We start from the raw sequence: 6,929 nt of genomic DNA, 5'->3' as shown, positions 1-6,929 counted from the left end.
TGTTCACATTGGGCCATAAAAGGGTCATTTCATTTTGTCAGTACACACAATTTTTAAGCAGAACAAAAAACGTTTAGCATACAATACAGATTAAGAAAATAGTGAACAATGGTGAAGAATATAAATATAATCATATGAATAGTTGTTACAAAACATCATAACACCTATGAACTAAGAGAGCAACTTACTTTACATATAATCTGTCTCTTACAAACCTCTGAATCCACAGGAGTACATACACCTGGATGAGTAATATTGAATATTCTTTCAGGTAGATCACCTATTTTCCATTGGCATTTAGGATCACCTAATTCTTGACCATTAGTAAATCCATCACCGTCACTATCCAATGGACAGAGTAGACTCCAAGACTTTAATTGTATTTCGTTATAAAAAAAGTAGAATACAATAAAGGATTTTAATCATGAAAGAGAAATAATTTGACAAGTTAACTAAATTTATTTGATTCGATCAGCACTAAAAACCAGATTAGGTACTGGTCATCAACAAATAACCAAGTAATGTAAGTTCTAAACTTGGTTTTGGGGTTTTCTACCATCAAAATCACGTAGTATATGTAACGAATGAAATAACAACTTTATTTTTTTATTTATTTAAACACATAAACATCGGTACACCAAATATATACGCGCCACACTTCACCATTCAATCTGTGTGAGAGCTGGGGTATTGTGTAGGCGTCAAAACCGAAGTAGGGCGTTGCTCCCCGAGCTTTTGGCCTAGAGGTCTAACCCACAAGGCGGCGGAGCAGCCCCATGGAAGCCAGTGATCAACAACTTCATACGTCATTTACTTCTTCGGGATCCTAAAGCCCATGTGCACCATTGGTTTGGAATCAGGGTTTTCTAACTCTCCCGGGTAGATCCCCTGTACCCACGAATCCGGTTAGAGAGCCGAACATTCGCTTTTCGTCCTCCTCATCGTTAGATACGATACCATTGTCACAATATTCTGTTTATGCATAATGGCTATTTCAATTAATTGGTTGGAAGTGACCCAGTTTACATTATTAAATAAGACTTTAGAGACAAATTCTACAATGATGTCACTTTAGTGGTTAGAACCGTAACAACATTCGAATACTGACTTGCCTACCTTACAGTTTGTTCAGCCATGTAATGTCATTATTTCTGTCACTAAACTGTATACTGGCTTAAGGAGAAGTACACAGAATTGTACTTGATTACTCACAGTTATACTAGACGTTTCAACTTCTTAGGAAAAATATGGCGATATTCTATGATTGAAATTCACTTACTAAGAAAGGAATCTTATTCGACAATTTGAGAAATTTATATTCTCGTTAACCCTAAAAGCAAATAAATTCTAATCTTTCAAAAAGTAATCCAGAAAAGCTTTGTAGCTACTACTATGTACATCATTAAAATCTAAAAAGATGATATTTAAAGAAAGTGAAATCTACTGAAGTTAATTAAGACGAATAAACAAAAATCCCCAAATAGTTTACCCGTTTGCTTTCGAAATCTGAACCGAACGAATTAAGAGGTCCACCACCATCATAATTCAAGTGACCAATGGACTTTACAAATTTGCCAGGATCACAAGGATCCGGTACATTTTCGCTATTAGGTATCTTTAATTTATGTTCAGGTAAACAGTGAATATAATCAAGAAATGATAGCCATATAAGAACAATGTGCAGCATGCTATGTCTATAAGATGTTAAATAAGGATAATAAAAGAAAATTTTCCGTTTTCATCCACCTTCCACTTAATTAAAAGTTTCACCTATAAACATAATGACAAGAAAACATTATTTACTTTTATTAAGTGTAAGTTAAGAACTCATAAGCGCAGAATTGTATTACCATAATAAGCAAGGAAAAGTTATTGAAAATAAAAGTAAAGTACTTCCAAGTCAAATTTACAATACGAAACGTGATGTATAAGAATCTGTAAAATGCATATATTCTTTGCATTGTGTGGTATAACTGCGCGAACCCAGGGATAGTATTACGGAAAGTGAAGTTCCTGAAACCAGGCAAGTCATCGGTCCGTGAAAATATCCGTCCCATAGAACAGGGACCATCGGTACACCAGTATGCAACGCACTTTCGGCTTCTGTAATTAATTTTTCAGTTATGTATCGGGATTCCGAGTGACTGATAACGCAAGATTGTATTTAGAGCCACCCAAGTTTACCGGTAAGGTATAGTTTTTACCAAAAGTACTAACGGGTAATTTAAAGATTTGATTGGAAAATCTTGGGTTGTCAAATTGATGGATAGAATGTTAATCAGTAGGTTGTCCACAATAATAGGAAATGGTCGACTGATTTGTCCACTTAACCGAATTTCGAACTTCGATTGCGAAAACACGACCAGTAAGGTAGGCAGAAACAAAGCATATGGACGAATCAATCAGATTTTGGAAAGAAATGCATTCATTTGAATAGCTACAAAGAATTCTTAAATTACAGATGACGTTAGTCCCTAAGAAACCCCGAGTAATTCATTTACAAAGGTTCATTATTCATGTTAATTGACTGTAATTTTACTACTTTTTATTACAAAACGTCTTAAAGGGACTGCCTCTTCGCTGACTGGAAAATAGTTTGAGGCTGTTTACATACATTACTTCCTACCCCGAAATAGTCTTCTCATGTAGTAAAATAATATGCCAAATTACAAGATATTTAACACAAGCAAACGTCCTTAAAAAGTAATTGACAGACGAGCGGTTTGAAGATGTGGATAATGTAGGTTGCTAATACCTTAATCTTGTTTGTCATACCAACAACCAAAATAATGTCGACCGCTAATGATTTATCTAGTTATTTTAATGAATTCGAACTAATAAATTATTATACCTCGTTTCTCATCTACCTCCTATGAATAAAACATAGGAATACTCTTTGATGCAAGTACGCCAAGTTTGATAGCATACATAATGTAGGTCGCACTACGTCAATCTTCTGATAGCAGCGGTTTAGAATGATGAAGTTAAGTACTGGAATTATTTTGAAAATAGATTACCTTCACTAGTTCTATGAAATAATCAGTTCGTCTTATCCATTCCTCGTATTCAGAAGCGTATATCTGTTTGCGAGTGTGAGAGTATTGTCTAAGTCAAGTGTGGAAAGTCTTATAAACTCTGGAAGTCTATTGTAAACAAGAAAATGTTTGTTCTCGTCAAATATTAGGGATTTCCCGGAATTCAGATATTTTCGTAAAATCAGCTTAGCATTCGGCCAAAACTATCGGACTAGTGCAATCATGTGCTTAAACACATACTAAATTTATCATCTCAAACCCGACAAAAATTTTGAACAAAAAATATGTTATTTCAGTAAACTAATTTGGCAAAACTCGTTAATTTAGCAAATTGGCTTGAGTGGATGAATGTCCAAGAAACGAAAAAGAGGAAATAAAGACAAAATTAGGGAAAATACGTGAGGAAATTCAGTGTAAATATAGGCAATAATGCATCAAAATACACCATGTACCCCAGCCCGGGGTAAACAGTGCGCATTTTCCACAAAATTTCCCCAGTGAGTAAACTCGAGATTAGCACTTTTACCTCCCGTGAAATATCTACGTTTTTTCAAAATTAAAACCGAATTGTCTAATTGATATCAGTTATTCCTTAAGGCTGAATCTAGAAGCGAAAGCATAAATCAACGACTCAGCATATACATCACGCTTGCCTGTATTTACCAAGAAAATCAAACGATAGCAATTATCAATAATGCGTGAATGAGGTCAAGACAACTAGATGTTCAAAGCTGGGGATGGCATAAATACACGATTTCAAACCTGTCACGAAGTTCACAACTCGAACTCGCGCCTACTATAGTACAAGTTGAATTAACCATCCTTTAGTCATTTGCCAATAAAGTACTATGTCTTGGATTTTCAAGCATTCTTCGGTTCATTCAATCAGTGCTGCATACAAAAACATGATTTTCGCCGGGGATCTCATTTCAATCTTATGAAGTCATCCTACGTATGCCTATAAACCTGACAGTTCGAAAAGGTTCAAATGGTTGTGGACATAACAGAAGAAGCTTTCGCTTAACAGGTTTCTGTGTCTAGCAGCCGTGGATCACCAATACCTCCAGGCAGGAACCCAGATATATCAACGATAAAAGAGGACAAAGAAATTAGTAAATCATAGCAAGATACTATCCTTAGTCCTTATGAATATATCAGGTTTTCTCATAAAAGGACTGATAGCATTCGCTTGGACTAGCTTAGAATTTGACTACCCCTGAACCCATGAAGTTTTGTCTACAGCCCGTTCTGCTGAGTCTGTTCTGCAGAGCATTCTAAATTCTAGGATGAAGACTATCAAATCACATAGAAGTAAGGACTTACGATGAAATCCCCAGTTCAAAGAATCAACTGATAAACATTATTTACCCAATGCGTTTAATGACAAGTATCACAAAATACTTAATATCGCACATATTGTGAATTGAGACCGATGCCTAACAAGTTCACGGATACGTATTCTATCACCTCAGGTACGAAATCCAAGCTATACTAGGCAGAAATAGAGGGTTGTTCATTCCATAGATGACGTGTCTAGATGGACGAGGGGAGTTATTAGCTACTGAGAGACATTGTTTTAAAGATTACACAGATGTTCAGGTTTCAACAACATTTTCAAAAAGGCCACAAGTATTCGAATTTCCACATCTTAACCGGTAGCACATTATATAATCGAAACGTGCCAACCCAATAAACTCAGAAGCAAAGAGGCTCAGAGGTATATTTGACAGAATATCGATATATCGAGAAGTGATCGATCTAAGCTGTTTAGCGGTTGTAGGAGAAGCGAAGCACGGCTCACTCACTCGTGGTCTGGTGCGGATGCATGACCGAAAGACTTCAGCTAAGTGAGTCCGTTAGAACTAATGCGGTCAGCACCAAACGTCAATGATTTACAGAACTACTGGTTTTGAGGATTGATTTTACGCCACAGATCACTCCCCTACAGTGGGATAGTGACGACCCTAAGACGTGGCCAACCAGAAGTTTGAACCCAACGACTTTTTCGTTGGCCAACACTGTCTATTTTCAGCAGCGTCTGGTCGTCTTTCCTTACTATAAGGGGCCATGTGGTACAATGTAGTAATAAAAAACAGCTACAATAGAAGGTTCTGTCAATCCTAAACTTGCTTTTCACCTTTTCCAGCCGTCCTGGAAAAGAAAAAAAGAAAATGTGAGGGTATTTCGAATTACAATAAACGCATAAAAGAAAATAAGCACATATACATTCGTTTCCTAAACATGAAATAGCATAAGAACGATTTTCGTAGAATGATTTTTTTGGTTTTTATTCCTGATACAATACAAAAATAATCTAGACGAAAAACGTTTAGTGTAGTGTCTTATGTGTAGTTATCGTTTAAGTGTTCTGGGAAATTTACTCTTCTTCCAAAACGCATTGTTTTGAGACAGCTGTCTGGTGCCACAGAAGTGTACCGGGCAGTGTATCATAATCGTGAAACTCATGTCTTTAGACTGTACAGAAAGAAGATCGATATGACTTCGGTTTTCTCCTAAATACTCAACTTGAAGGCGATCAATGGTGAAGGTACTGTTAGTTCCATTATTATCGATTGTATAGTACTGTAGCGGTAAATAAATCCCCAAAATAAATAGCTCTAAGTTTTCGGCATTGGATGCTGACCATATGTTTTAGTGGATTCATCTAGCTGAAGGCGCTCGGTCATGCATCCGCACCAGATCACGTGTGGTAACGCCGTGCTCAACATCAACCGCAATCGCTAGCCAGATTAGATCAGACAATTCCGATATGTTGGTCATCGCCAAATATGCTCTTCCGATCTCCTCGATTCTGTCTTTTGATTTCTCTGGGTGGGAACGAAATATATTAGAAAGTGTTACTGGTAGAAGCGTTGTCAAACACTGAATACCTGTGACATCATCAGTACTTAGGTTCACACCGAAGAACCTTGAAGGGTCCCCCGTATGCCGTTTCGAGAGGTCGTCAAAATGGGTCGCGACGTACAAAGATGTGTGTACTATATCGTAGGGCAGGTTGAATGAAAACATAAGTCTGCTCATATAGGAGTTTAGATCCACATTCACAGAAGAAAATTCAGGATTCACGAATTTTCTTGGAAGTTTGAGTGTTGTTCCATAGACGAGCTGAGCTGCTTTGTATTCACTGTCAACTTTCACTGCATTGCGAACACCAAGTAAGACGAGTGGAAGAGCGTCGATCCACTGTTAAACAATTGCAGCTGATAGGGAAGCCTTCAGCTGTCGATGAAAGCGTCCTATCAGCCCGTTCGCTTGTGGGTGGTAGGCGGTCGTTCGGAATCGTGTGACTCCTAATAATATAGTCAGACTGAAAAGTTTTGCCAAATGAATGCTATATTCGTTTCTTAAGCTATTCACTTAACTCCCAAGCTAGAAGTACGTAGCGATCTGAACACGAGTGAAAAGTCGCAAAGTATGCGAGGAATATTTTATTCCAAAGGTTCATTTTAGTACAGAAAATACAGAGTTTTTATAGTATTTTAGATGTCCCTGGGTTTCTCGGAAATTCTGGAATGCTACCTAACATAGTAGCAGTATAGTAATCAGCCAATCAGAAACTCCGCATGTGGCTGTTCACTTTCTTGATGTTTCTGGTTCAACTTCAAGTGAACGCTGATTGGATGAAATGCCTCTTGGTGCTCCCTGAGCCTTTCTTGAATTTTGCGAGTTTTCTAGATCACCCCAATACAGATAACGGGAAATTTTTGTCCGAACAGACGTGCGGGTTTGTAGTGATAGTTGAAGGGCAGTCAGAGTTTGTTACCCACTGTCCGACGAAGGCGCGGGTCATTATTTCAGCAGTAATGCCTTTGATGAGTACTGCTCCTGGCTATCGAGTGAAACGTTCTACACAAGTTTGAATACAAGAGCATC

The sequence above is a fragment of the Schistosoma haematobium genome, chromosome 2, assembly GCF_000699445.3.
Source record: "Schistosoma haematobium chromosome 2, whole genome shotgun sequence".
NCBI lineage: Eukaryota > Metazoa > Platyhelminthes > Trematoda > Strigeidida > Schistosomatidae > Schistosoma > Schistosoma haematobium.
The sequence above is the reverse complement of the archived record's forward strand: the minus strand, read 5'-3'. Positions refer to the sequence as shown.